At 38.2% G+C, this 15,193-nt stretch overlaps 1 protein-coding gene across 1 annotated transcript in view; it reads left to right on the top strand.

Moving 5' to 3' along the window:
• Window positions 1-505: 505 nt before the first annotated feature.
• Window positions 506-15,193, top strand: part of PKIB (cAMP-dependent protein kinase inhibitor beta) — a 113,119-nt gene continuing 98,431 nt past the window's right edge. Inside the window, exon 1 of the mRNA XM_058679633.1 lies at window positions 506-721. The gene's annotated coding sequence lies outside the window, so the exon portion shown is untranslated. The remainder of the gene's footprint in view (window positions 722-15,193) is intronic.

The raw sequence follows: 15,193 nt of genomic DNA, 5'->3' as shown, positions 1-15,193 counted from the left end.
TTCACTTTCCTTAGTGAGACCTTGAAAGTGAAACTTGACATATCCAGTTTTTCTGCTTTTTTTGCGCAAAAGTTCTCTGCACTGCATGTATCTGTTCTATCTGCTTCGCTAATCTGTTCATAAATGCGAAAAACCACATTCCCGGGGCAGAAGGGAAAGCCATGTGCCTTTTCCAAACACCTGGAGCCCCAGCCATCAGGTGCACAAGCCTTCAGAGCAGAAAACGGGAAGGGAGCAGCGCGGGGAGCCAAATCCTCGCAAACACAAAAAGCAAATTCTTCAGTTCAACAATCACCCAGGAGAACTGGGAGTGGCAGGAAAGAGGACAAGGGTTGCGAGACAATCGCTGACGATTAGTGCCTTAACACACACTCGGGGAAAAGAGCTGTGCCAGCCTCACCCGTAGGGAAATGCCGCGGTTGCGCTCCCCTTAGGGCGCGTCGGCGGCGGCGGCCGGGTTTTTTCGGACCGTGGAAGCCTGCCTCTCCGGCAGCTGTACTGGCTCCGGGCGGGGCGGGACCCGCGGGCGCTCCCTCCGCGCTCCGCCGCCTGGCTGCGCTCCAAGCCCACGGCTCAGGGCTCAGACGCGGCCGTAGCTCCGCAAACAGTGCAGGCGTCAGCGAGCGCCAGCTGGGTCGCAGCTCCCAGCCGCACTTGCCTTTGAGAACCGGCGAGGGAAAGGACCTGGCCCAGGCAAGGGAGACGGTTCTGCCAGCCGCAGGTAAGCACCCGATGGATCGGAGCTACCATGAAATTCGCCGTTATGAAAGTGGGGGAGGTTTGTGGGGTCCGGAGAGACTGAGCGAGCAAATACGTGGTTAAGTGTAACTTTGTCATTTTCCACTCTCCCTACACAAGCACCGGGTGAATACAAAGCTGATGTCGCTTTGGCTAAGGTGACCACATCATTCAACGTTCCAACCAGGGTGCTTGTGTGGGGGAGAGGTGGCGCCCAGGTAAAAGGCGGAACTCATAGATTTGCTCACCTGCTTTTCTGCAAACTCTACCCTAACGGTGGGCACTGGTGGATCCGTCAAGTTGCTGAGCGCTTTTCCTCAAGCGCCAGCAATGCCAGGTCAAGATGCCACCAGATCAACAAGAAGGGAGTTCTGTCCCGCTCTGCTGGCATCGGGTTTGGGACCTCAGTACACTTCACCTCCCCAATCTGTGCATTTGAGAAAATAACAGCGTGCATGACCGGATGACCCCAGGTGAAGCTAGATTTTTCTTGCTCCTAGACCCCAGCAGTCTGTAGGGACGGGACTTAAGCACAAGGAGGTCGCAGTGACCGAGAAAGCCAAGGGCCTGTGGTCTCCACTGAGCCTTACTGAGGAAGCTGCGGCTCTTTGGGGAAAGGTTGTGATGGTGCCCTCCTGGGAAAGGTGACCCTGCCTTACCCACTCCCCAAGCAAACAAGTCCTTTCCAAGTGACTTCTAGTCAGTCAGAATCAGTCGGCCCTTTGTGGAGCTCTTAGCAGAGAGTCAGCCTGAGGAATTCAAGTCCTTTTAGAAAAGCAATTGGCAAGAGGTTGACAAACTGGAAGCCCGGAAACAAACACCTGGTAGGTGCTGTTATCAGCTGGTGTCTTTGTGAAGCAGCTGGGTGGATTCGAGGTCAACTACCACTTTACCTTCAGCTGGCAACATTCAAAAGCTTAGCAACGGTTTGCTATTGCACTGGTATTGCTTCGGGATCTACATTTCTGTTATACCCTTAGATTCAAAACCCATCTGTCCACTTTATCTCTACACAAAATGCCTTCCTTCTTAGTACTGCACCATAAAATAACATATTTGCAAAGTGTGGAATTTTATAGCAAGATTCAAATTGATAACCACAAAGCCCACAGGAGGCACTGCAATGAAGCGGGTTCTGGATCAAGGTTGGTTGGACCAATGTCTTCAAAACCTTTATTTACTGTTAGTTTGTCAGTGACCTCCTCTATGCACTCACTCCAGAGAGCTTATTTTCTAAAAAGGATATGTTCAAAGCTGAAGTGATTACTAATTGACCTTTTAACTGCAACTTCACTCTACACATTAGCAAAAGCGAATTGACCCTATACAGAATATATTAAGATGTGTTCAATTTCACTCTGGTAGAGAATTTTTCTCTTTTTTAGTTATTTTGATCAATGTTGGAAGAATATGGTTTTTTCATATTATTTTACAAGTACTTACATTTCCATACGGTTTTATTACAGAATGTGTTTTTTTTAAACAAATTTGTTTGGGTTATTTACATATTTTAATAGCCACCCTTTTAAAAGGTTTAATGATTTTTAGAAACTCACTCCTTTCAATGACTTTCTATTAGCTTTAGAAATTTTACCAAATTGTAAAGCTACCATCATATGTTGGTTGTAAAACATTTTCATCATCTTGTGGGATTCCTCAGGCCTATTTGTAATTAGTGTCTGCTCCCAATTCACCTCCAGGCAATCATTATTCTAATTATCATTATCTATATTTGGCCCTAGCTGAACATCTCATATAAGTGGAATGTCATACTATATATATATTTTTATGGCTTCTTTTAACTTAATGTTTTTTGAAATTCAACCTTGTTGTAGTATCTGTCAATACATTTCATTCATTTCTATTAATATTTGATTTTATTGTATGTATATGCCGTATTTTCTCCATATACTAGTTGACGAACATGTGTCTTGTTTCCAATTTCAGTCTATTATGAATCATGTTGCTGCTAAGAACTTTCACTTCTGGGAATTTGTGTGTATATTTGATTTCATTTGCCTTAGGAAGGCCCTGAGCAGTGGAATAAAATAGTTTTATAACAAATTTGTGTCTTATTTTTAAATAACTTTGTGGAACTTCAAATAGAAGTTAGAGAAATCTCTACAGAAATCTGGAGAAATAAATGCTTCTTGACTTGATATGTATGTAAGGAGAGTAAATACTTGCTTCTTTCTAAGTATAGAGCTCAAACACATCCAACAATTTGGGGAAAATGCTGTAGTATTTCTTAGAAATACGATACTGCTTTTTTAAAAATCTTAAATGACATTGAATAGGGCCTAATCAAGACTAAATTTCCATCAGTGTACATTGAAAAATGAAAAAGAAAGTAGTCTGAGGATTATGTTTTACGGTGTTAATGAGATTCAGCTCTGAATGGCGTGTTAAGTCAGTGGTTTCTCATCTTTTTATTATTGATTTTTTAGAGCATTATAGATTTGTATTCTCCAGGTCCACCAGCTCTTAAAGATGTGATAGTGTCTGAAAGTTGACTGTTTAGTTGGAGACAAGAGTTCAGAGATTGCCTACAGAAGAATGAAATGTTTCACATTTGCATGTGTTCCTGAACAGGCGGAGATAATCTCACCTAGAACTGGTTCATTGAGCCTTGCATTGATTAGAAATAGGATTTTCCAGACCAGGAATGGGCCAAAGAAATGAAGATGCCTTTAGATAGGTTGGAGTCAAGGCAGCTTTTGCTTTTCTCTCAGAGAACAGCAGCAGAAGCATTGGCAGATGGCGTGAGACATTGTCAGGTGCCTCCTTTATTCTCCTTTTCCCCAGACCTACTTCCTTCTATGCACCGGGAGCTGCAGGGGTGATGTATATGAATTCTCACCCTCACAGGATGTGAAACTCAGTGAAGTTAACTGTAGATTTCATTTGTAGATTTTCCTTTTTTGGGTGAAATAAAGGGGGCCATGTTAATCTCCTTATTGTTCCAATTTAGCATATGTGTTACCAACCCGAGCATGAAATAAAGGGGGAAACTGGGAACCAACCTGATAAATTCAGGAATAAAATTGGAAGAAAGGAAAGAGTTAACTAGATTCTCTAAGAATGCCTGTATTTGAATGAACATAAAGACTTTCTTCTAGACTAATTTTAGTGGGCTAATAAATCTCACAAAAAGGAAACACCATTCTTGATGTCAGAATATGTGTGTATAAATAAGATGGTTTACAATCCATGAAATTACATTAGTTTATTATATATATTTTTTTAACAAAGAGAATAGGGTTTTTTTCTTTGTTAAAAATTTACTTGCTTGCAAGTCAAGTTGTGTGTGTGTGTGTGTGTGTGAGAGAGAGAGAGAGAGAGAGAGAGAAACTTCCATTTTCTGGTTTATTCCCCAGATGGCCAGCTCTTAGCCAGATTGAAAACAGGAGTCAGAAGCTTCATCCAGGCCTCCCATAAAAGTGTCAGGGCACCAAATAAGTGATTTTCTGCTGCTTTTCCAGGCCATTCACAGGGAGCTGTAGCAGAAGTAGAGCAGGCAATAGGCAAACCTTTACCCATATAAGATGCTGGCATTGCAGATGGCAGCTTTACCTATTATGCCACTTTGAAGGCCTTGAGAGTGAGTTTTTCAGTTATGGAGCCTCTAGGACAGGTAACATATCATCCCTCACAATGCTTAAAATAGGGGAAGGCATTTGTCCTGTTCTTTAAGATACCCCTGCCAATATTGGAGTGTCTGCGTTTGATTCCTGGATCCAGTTCCCATTCCAGCTTCTGAGCAATGTAAATCCCAGGAGCCAGTGAATGATAGCTCAAGTGGTTGGATCTTTGCCACCCTTGTGGGAGACAGATTCAGTTCCTAGGTCTTAATGTCAGCTTGGCCTAGCCCTCGCCATTGTGAACATTTGGGGAATGAATATGTCTTTCTCTCTGTCTCTGTCTCTCTTTCTCCTTCTCTTGCTCTCTACCTTCAAAAGAATGCAACTGGAAACAGATGCTTAGTGAAATAAGCCAGTCTGTGGTAACTAATGCACAGAGTTCAAAAATATATAAAAAACATGCTAAAGCACCCTCTCATCCACCTTTTCTAAAGATGCCTTCATAGCTGATAAAAAAAAATCAGATTATATGTATGATGGATTTTGTCATCCTCTGAGGCTTGGATTGGTCAAAGAAGTTACAAAAGCAAAATATTTCTTATAAACCACTCTGTCTCTTAGATCTTCCTATCTCAAGGAAGGCTGTCTACCACAATTGTGAGCATTGTAATGAAGAAGCAGGAATTTTCACAGTAGAGAAAGAACAACAACAAATCCTGCTTGTATGTCTTTCTAACTTGCCATGGAGTTCTGTGTGTTTTTATTGTCTGTATTAAGTCTGAGGAGGTCAGATTTAATGCACATTGGACAGACTGTCACAAGAATCCACGCAAGATATCTCAAAGATTCAATCAAAGAAGCCGAATTAGGTATGAAGAGTATTCAGATTCTAGAAGTATTAAGAACTGAAACTGATTGGCTCTTGGGAGCATCGGGATATGACATTTGGAGTAGATGAGAAATGAAGAGTGTTTTTCAGATTGGTGGTTTGAACTTGATGGATGACAACTTTGGTGGGTTTACTGGGTTGGATAGTGTCTCTCCAAATCCATGTCCTCCCTGGAGCCTCAGAACCTGACTTTAATTAGAATAGAGTCATTGTAGATAAGATTAGTTAGAATGAGTTCATATTGGAGTAAAATAGACTGATAAAGAAATATGACTTTTCCTTACAAGAGAAGAAGTTACACAGAGACAGAAACATGTAGAGGGGGAGGTGAATATATGACAATAGAGGTGGACATGGAAGATATGAAGTTGCAAGTCAAGGGATGTTTGTGTTTGCTCGCAGTCACCAGGAGCTCAGAGAATAACATGGAGCAGATTGTCCTCCTGGGCCTGCAGGAAGAAATCAATTTGTTGATACCTTTACTTTCGGGCTACTGGCCTCTCAGACTGTGTGAGGACATATTCATATCCATTAGCCACTCAGTTTCTTTCAACTTGTTATAGCAGCCCTATAAGAAGAATTAAGTAGGTATCAAGAATGATAATGAATGAAAGATAGACCATAGGTAGAAATATTCAAGAAGTTGTGTTACAACTCAAGAGATGTAGAATCAATTGACATTAGCATGCAGGAGGTAAATAAAACCATGCAATGTTCTCTGACAATAATGTAAATGAAGGGGAAAATAGGAAGCCTGGAGAGTGAGTTCCTTGGCGATTGAAAAGAAGAGGGCAAAAGGGGCACTGCACTGGCAATAAGAGTTATTGATCTTTGAAGTGTGTAGTGTAAGTGCTGCAAATTATAGTTCTGACTGGGTCTAGCATTTCTTGAAAAGTAGAAAGTGAGAGTAATGGTCTTGTGATTGGTAAGTAGAGAAAAAAAGAAAGTAAAAGAATACAGTCATGCAATGTTGAAAACTCAACCCGGGATTATAGTTGAAAGCTAGAGGAGAAAATTGGGTAGGTCCAGATGAACACAGAGTCAAACTAAATTTTGCACTTAATATAAAATCATGTCATTTGTCTCAGTAAGTCTACTTAGATAAATTTACAAAAGTTCATAGCTGTTATACATTATATACACATATCTGGTTAATTCTGTTAGTGAATTTTTAGGTAAAATTACTGGGACAAAAGAAATTATCTTTAAAAATATTTTTAATGTGTTTTGCATATTTTTTGCAAAAAGCCCATACAATTTACACTAACAAAATTTTTACCTACATACTAATAGTTTCAAAATGTTTGAATTTTGAAATCAGTGTGTAAGTATAGCTCATATTTATATTTCTTTGATAGTGAGGCTAAATATTTTTAGCTTGCCAATATGTTTATTTGATACTTTGGATGTAATATTATGAATTATTCTGTTATATTATTTGTCCATAGAAAGCTATTAACTCTGTACATTAGTTTAGCTGCAATATTTAAATCACTTTTTGTTGTTAACTGTTTAGGACTCATTGCTGTGTAGACTCCTTAATTTCTCTAGTGTCAAATCTATCAATTTATTCTCACAAATCTTGAGGGGATTTTTTTCACTTATAAAACTCTTCATTAATATTTGCTGACTGTATTTTGATGCCAGTTGTTTCTCCTAAAGTCTTTACTCTTCTGTTACTTGTTTTAGTAAGGAACAAATAGAGCTTAACTTTAATATTTTCTTTCAATATCTATTCTTGTCTTGAATCCATTTGTTCTGTAAGTATTTATTATTTATACATTTGAAATAATATTCCATGCTACCTTGCTCTTGTACCTGTTTTAGAACATACTTTCCACGTAGTTGTCATTTTATTGTAAGGCTTTCCACACATGTACTTTCTTGTTATCATTTCTGCCTGTGAAGCTCTCAAATGCTCTCAAATGCTTCCTTGAACAATCTAAATCCACTTCTGTCATTCACCACCTGAGTCCCAGAAGGAAAAAAAAGAAAAAACATTCATGCTGTATTTCATAGCTGCTGGCTTTCCTAAAACCTCCTATTACCAGGATTGGAACATAAATTCTGTTAACTTTGCCAACAGATAATTTTCTAATGCTTTAAATTTATGTTTTTGTCATTTGTCCATTTTTCCCTTTCCTTTGCCTTGAAAATTTATTATATTATATTCTGCCTCTTCTCTAACCCAATTCCTTCCTTTTATTCTTCCTTAAAAGCTATTCTGACTTTCTTATGTAATGGGTTAAGCTGCCTCTGCAAGGCCAGTGTCCCAGATGAACACCAGCTAGTGTCTCCACTTTCAGTCTAGCTCCCTGCTAATGCTCCTGGGAAGGCAGTGAAAGATGACCTAAGTGCTTGTGCCCTTGCACCCAACATGGGAGACATAAAATTTTGGGTTCATGGCTTCAGCTTGGCTCAGCCCTGGTTGTTGCAGCCATCTGGGAAGTGAACCAGCAGATGAAAGATTCTCTTTCTCTCTGTCTCTCTCAGTCTCCCTCCATCTCTTGGTAGTTCTCCTTTTCAAATAAAAAAAAAAAAATTAAAAGCTTCCACTTTTCTGTCGGACCGTACAGAACACCTATTCAACTATAATAAATTCTTCTGTGGTATGTAGTGCCACTGATTCCTCTAATTGCTGCAACTTGATACCCTGGATATCACATATTCCCTTGAGCCAATAGAAATGCCAGAGATAGTTTATTATTCCATATTTAATGAATCTCAGAGTTTGGAGGGAACTATTTGCCCCTGTAGCTCCATAGATCACTTCTAGACCTGTATTATTGCATTGTATTGTACTCACTCCTGCTCCTTTGGGTCATACTATATCATCATCTAGTATTTTTCATCTATATCATTTATATACTATCTGTATAAACCTTTCCTTCACTGAATATTTCACCAACATGTACACAATCCTTTTCTTCCACTCTTCGGTTCCAATCTGATTATGTCATATGATATGTATAACTAACATCACAGACTCTCATTTCCTTGAACTTAATATTCTTTTTTAAAAATATTTTTTATTGTTTATGATACAGTTCCATAGGCTCTGGGATTTCCCATGCCTCTTCCCAAGTTCCCTCCCCTCACTGACTTCCCTCTAGTACTACAATGGGTGGCCCTTCACAAACAAGGCTGTTATTGAACTGTTTTCTGACATTGTAGGGATGGACAATGTCAGAGAGTCCAGCATCCTACTGTCAAGGTATTTTCAGCTGTTTCACTGGGAGTCCATCTTTGGTTTGGATGCAGAGAGACATACTGCACTTTGTCTCCACATGTGAACATTTCAGTCTCCACTACAGTTATATCATACATCCCCTTAAACACAGAACCAATAAACACAGTCCACAACTGGGAGAAAGACAGTAAATTTTCATCAACATGAAGTTAATGAACATGCTACAAAAATACCAATGTGTCATTAGAGTGTTGAAAAATAAAATCAAATACCTTCTTGTAGAAATTGATGCTACTGCATGACCCATGTGGTGCTGAAGAAATTAAAGTAAAAACCAGAACATCATTACCCATGAGATGTTGCAAAAACAGTGTTGAAAGGGACATTTGCATTATCAGGTGTTTACAAGCAATCACACCATCTCTTATGAATGATGAATTAATGAATTAACATGAATTCATTGAAAAAGAAACAAATGACCAGGAAGTATGAAAAGGTAAAATTCACAGCCAAATAATTTGACACCAAAAACTGCAAATTGAAAACAAAAAAGAGCATTCCCAAGAAGATGAGTAAAACATCCGCTCAGCCATATTAGCACTGAGCATCACCAGGGAACAACCACTTAAAATCAGAGATGAAAGGGAAAGGGTTCCAACTTTTTGCTCTCTTTCACCTCTTCTCTTGGGACTTTGCCCGCAGTTACCCTTTGTAATTGTGATCATATAAAACTTCCCCTTTCTCAAAAATCTTAAATTCAGAAAGTCTCTGGACCTGGCATTCTGTGTTCATTGTGCACACCAGTCCTAGTATGCGTGCCTACACTTGTCCTTTAACACCACTGGGATAACTAATTTTAGGGCTTCAAGTGAGATGTTTCTCAGTGTGATTCCTGTTTACAATAGCACAAATCACAGGAGAATATAAGATGTCTGTGCGCTTCTGACTAGTCGCTTACCACTCTCTCCCCTTCAATCATAGTCACTCCCAAGCCTTATTTCCTCCTTGTTTGAGTTCTCCATGATGGAACAACTGATCCCTTTTTATTTATGCAAGTCACTGAAATGATCCCTATGCTTCCATGTAGCCTAACTCTGCTGATTATTCTTGGACTGAGGTGTTTCCCCAAGATGGTATCTAGTGTAAGATGTTGACTTAAACACCATATATTTCTAAAATTTTCTAATTGTTGTTTGAAGTCACCCGCATCTTCAATTTTAGACTGCAAGCTAATGTTTTACATGGAGTTTTTGGAAGCTATTACTGTATCTTTTTTTTTAATATAAATCTTTTAATTAGTTGTAGATTGAGAAGCTTAGTTAAGCTCATTCATTGGAAGCATTGTGGTTATCCATTGTCTAACTGGTAAAATAAAGGAGGGATTTATGAGATTTATGTGACTGAAACACACATACTTCAATAATAACTTGAGCACTTCAATAATAACTTGAGCTCAACTTATTTTATAAGGAACCAGGTTTCTTGTCAGTTTTTGATTCTACTCTCCTTCAAGTTGCTTTCATTTTTGTTGACAAAGTATGTATTGACAATTGCAGAACTAACTTCAAGATATAGTCCATGGGAAAAAATAGTGTCTGTACTTATTATCTTTAGCTTCAACCCTAGAATGGAGTAACTTGCATCATAAGTCCGTTATCAAAATATTTGCTATGGTTGGGGAAATGTATTAAGTTTGTTGGACCGGTTTGATTTACAACATTTCTGAAAAACTGGGGCATCCATCACTGAAACTAGGGGCATTTGGAGACTTGTGTTTTTATGTCTGCATGTTTTGTTTTTTAAATTTTATTTTTGGTGATGTTTGTGTAATTTATTAGGGTAGGAAGGGTTGAAGATTAGGGGACAGTTGGTGAGAGCGTTGTTTCCAAATTTTGTTTTTCTTCTTCCTGTGTCTCGGAGAAGGGGTGGGAGATAAGGGATGAAGCCATTCCCAGGGGAGGCTTGGTCTTCGCTCCTGGCAACAAGTGAACCTCATTGAGTGAGAGTAGAGGAATGAAAACTCTTCAAAGTGGGGATAGATAGTGCAATCAGAATACAAACTACTGTTCCTCAAACTAGTGGCAAGAAGGTGAAAAAATAATACAAGGCATAAATGGGCTCTGAATAAATCTGCAGGACTTTCTGAATTGTAAAAACTGTGAACATTATTAGTGCATATAGCTTTACAGCTTTACTGTATTTTTTGTAGTTTAAGAATGTCATATAAATAATGTCCAATATAATTCTGTTTAATTATCATTAATGAATTTTCTTTTTAAATTCTCCTTGTCCAAGTAATGTTTTAGAGAGAAAAAAAATCAGAATAGGCAGCAAATCTTTCTTTCCTGTGTTATTTTTGTGGCAAGAATTGAAAACACATTAAAGTATAATTTGGGATGTGATAGTGGAAAAAATGGATAAACTAGAAATTAAAAAGCTTTTCAATGCAGTCAACTTAGCTTTAACTATTCGTGTGTCTTCACTTCTTGAGACAGCAGGTTTACCAATATGATTGTACACATATGAGTATTATGACTTCAGTTCTTTATTATGACTTAGCATATATTACTCTAACTAGAGTGTAAAATTTATATTTTTCTTGTACACGTGTCCATTAATTTTCAAGTTTATGTCTGAGGATGGTTATAAAGATCTTCTGTTTAAGTCTTTAGTTAATCCTGTCAGTATATACACCCTTAAGATGAATAGTTAACTAAATTCAAATAAATAAGAATTTATCAGGAAGTGTTTTCCTGGATGCAGATATTTTTAAAAATTAATTAATTTGAAAAGGAGAGAGGAAAGGAGGGGGGGAGAGAGAGAGAGAAAGAGAGAGAGAGAGAGAGTCATTTATGCACTAGTTCACTCCATAAGTGCTTGCTGTGGCTAAGGCTCAGCCAGGGTTGAAGCTAGAAATTAGCAATTTCCTGAACTGTGACAGAGACCCAGCTTGAGCTGTCTCCATTGATAGGAAGCTGGTAGTCAGGAGACACAATAGAGCAACAAAACCAATTGCTACAACATAGGACACAGATACCTTAACTGCCAGGCAAGACTACTAGGTTATATGCTCAGTCCTTGGATATTTGATTTTAGTGATGCAATACATATAGAAATGAGTGACATTCCTTCTTTTCTATGAAAAGCATAGAATTGTGTTTGGCAAGGTTAGGGAAGATGATATATACAACTTTCCTTTGAGGCAGAGTGTTATAGATACCATGAAAAAAAGAAGTGTTAAGGTATTTCAGATATGAAAAAATAAACTTTGAGGTAATGGGAAAAAATTTATAGAGGATGTAGTAATTGGAATGGCCCTTGAAGAATGAATGTAGTCTCAATCTATAGGGAAACATTCTTGATTGAGAAAAGAGTCAAGAAAAATACAAATACAGAAAAGAATGGGAGAGAACAATATTGAATTTTAGGAAAATATAAAAGATAAATGTAGATAAATAGATTGGCAATGTAATAAAGAACTATAAATAAATAGATGAAGATTTTGGGTTTACATTTATAGCTAATGGGAATCTTTGAAAGTTTTTTTAATTAAAGATTTACATAATCAGTCAAACATTATTTTGACATGTTGAATATATAGGTAAATGCAGCAATCATATACATTTAAAAACAATATTAAAAGTTATTAGCAGAATCTCTAAAATGCAAAAGGATTTTGGTTATGGCAAATTCAACATGAATGTGTAATGGCAAGTGGTCATCCAACAAAAGTAGTGAATAAAGAGAGGATAAATGCTGCTGTCTCAGCTGTTCTCCTTATCATCATATTATTTTGAGTAAATTGCATATCCTTTTCCTGCCTGCCTTCCTTCCTTCCTTCCTTGCTTCCTTCTATCCATCCTAATTTCTACTTCATGATGTATTTAATGTGTAAACAATGTTGTAAAATATGTGCTAGCAAGCAAAATTTCCTAGATATGTAAAATCTATTATATGGTTAAGTGCACTTTTGGTATGTAAGCAAACAGTTCCAGTAGTACTAATTTTGTGCTAGCAGTACATGGAACCCACCAACTCATAATAGATTAAGATTTTTTTTCTGAATTTGTCAAGATAGGAGGCAAATGATTTCAGGTGTGACTAAAATTTGTGTTGTTTGGTTTAATTTAGATAATCACAAATATCAAAACATTTGACATGCTGTGATTGCACAAGCATATGCATGAAATTAAGAAGTTCTGACAAAGCATAAAAGTAGAGGCTTATTTGTATCAGTGGCTCCTGAGTTTGTGAGATTAGAGGTTGAGTGGCGTTGCAGTATTGTACCTGGCTGTTTCATTCATGGGCTTCTATATATTATTCAGTCATGTTGGTATTTAATTCTGTAATTAAGATTTTGAGGGAGGCAGATGTCGAATAAACAGTGCTTTTGAATTTTTAGAGATTTTAAAATTAGAATAACTTGTATTTCTCTTGCTGAGCTCTAAATTCATTTTTAATCTAAATTTTAAAACAACAATTTAATTATTTTCCCTGCTTCAATTGCACCAGTATTCATGCATTACTGCTTTAAGAGTTGCTGATCTGAGTGGGAAACTACTTTCCTTGAGACAGATAAAGCACCTAACCATAAGGCTCCTTTGAGTTTCTTGTATGCTGTTATAGGAAGCTGGCTGTCTGATTATTTATTATTTGTTATGCCATGTTATTGAGTGAATTACTTTATTTCTGGAGTGTCTGGTTATACAGTCCTCATCATGAAGTGGGAAGAGCAATTGAAAAGTTAAGAGATTGAGTTTTGTTTTAGTTTTTGGATTACTTTTTTTTTTTTTTAAGATTTATTCATTTTTATTACAGCCAGATATACACAGAGGAGGAGAGACAGAGAGGAAGATCTTCCATCCGATGATCCACTCCCCAAGTGAGCCGCAACGGGCCGATGCGCGCCGATCCGAAGCCGGGAACCTGGAACCTCTTCCAGGTCTCCCACGCGGGTGCAGTGTCCCAATGCATTGGGCCGTCCTCAACTGCTTTCCCAGGCCACAAGCAGGGAGCTGGATGGGAAGTGGAGCTGCCGGGATTAGAACCGGCGCCCATATGGGATCCCGGGGCTTTCAAGGCGAGGACTTTAGCCGCTAGACCACGCCGCCGGGCCCATTAGTTTTTGGATTACTTTATGACACATTCCTAATATTATATACGTTAGTGGCATTTTGGGAAATTGGAAGTTAAAAATGAGAAGATGCCCAGTTCTCACATATTTTATTGTTTATCCCAATAGAATTGTTCTGTTATCCTTAAATCATTATTGTATAAACACCTTCTTAATGCTACGGAATAGGCCAGGTACCAAGGAGGCAGATTGAAGAGAACCAAGTCCTAATCCATAAACAGCAGAAGACTAATATTGAGTAGAAAAGTAATTGCAAAATATTGTGACTAAAGCCAAAATCTCAGTATGATTCATATATAAACTAGCTCAGTGGTGGTTTTATGTAATGCTAAAATCAAGAATCATTTCCTCTGAGAAGGCGATGTTGTTGCTAGCAAGTGAGAGATAACCAGAAGTTTGCCAGGCAAAAGTGGATGGATCCCAGGCAGAACAAAGAGATTTAAAGTGCATGTTGGGCTTGTGGAAGTATAATTAACCCAACATTGTGGAATGTGTACACTACAGAACAGCAGCAAATGTGGCTGGGAATTGAACAGGAAACAGGTTCAGAGGTGCTGTGTATGTGTATATCATGCTAAATTTGAAAAACTTGGTCATGACTATAGGTTCTCTGTTAGGATAGTAATGGAATCATCCTTTTACTGTGGTGTTCATGCTGGAAACCCATATCTCTTGTAGCATACTATTTTTCTGCATGACAGATAAGGGGCATTAAGGAAAGTATGTATAGGATTGGACTCATGTTTAGAGCAAGTTTTTAGATTGATTGACTGGGTGATGACCTTCTAAAAGGTAGGCCAGTTATAGATGGGAAAATATGACTAATTTAGATTTGTTTACATTTAGGGTGTATAATATAGGAGACAGTAAGACCTGAAATGTAAATGTAGTTTCACTGTAAATCAAAATGGAAAGCCCTTCCTAGCAATTGCTGCACTGAGTTATGTGTTGAAATATTTTAGGAACAGTGTTGATGCTATAGTAATGTGATTTAACTTGAACTCTTTTCACTTTTTTGTCTGTGAAGACAAAGTATTTAAATAGACAATTTCTTTGAAATTCTGAAAGCTTTGAAAGTTGCACTTTAAATGTGATTTAAAACAGAATGGCTTTCATTTTATTTCATTTTGTTGGTCTTTCTTTGCTAGCAGATTTTGTTTTTGATATTTTAGTTTTTGTTTCACTTTCTCTAAAGCTCTACAGATGGAATTTAAATTGAGGACACTTCCAAGGGTATCAATTAGGGTAGTGGGAGTTTGCTCTGATTTTTATATGACGACAATTGGGAGTGTTCTGAGAAGCGTGCATATAGATTATGTTAGTAGCCACTCAGGGCTTCTGGCCTCCTACTAACGTGGCTAGGTGAGACATTGAGCTGGGAGCATACAAGGAACAGCTGGGTCAGACTCAGCTCCGTTGCCTAGCAGTCCCATGGAGCAGTCATAAGGGGCTGTTGCTGAGCAACCATGGCTCCAGGGTGGTGCATCCTCCCACAGGAGTTTTATAGTATTGAATGGCCCACCTTCATGGGAGAAGCAATACAGTTTTCAGGGGGCCAAGTTGCCCTCAGAAGTACCAGGTTGCTAGCAGTAGGTATTTGACCTTGGAACCAAAGAAGATGACAATGTTCTGTGAACATGCAAGTCATTTACAGATTACTG

Source organism: Ochotona princeps, chromosome 1 (assembly GCF_030435755.1).
Source record: "Ochotona princeps isolate mOchPri1 chromosome 1, mOchPri1.hap1, whole genome shotgun sequence".
Lineage (NCBI taxonomy): Eukaryota > Metazoa > Chordata > Mammalia > Lagomorpha > Ochotonidae > Ochotona > Ochotona princeps.
Note: the sequence above shows the minus strand (reverse complement) of the source record. Positions and strands in the feature narration are given on the sequence as shown.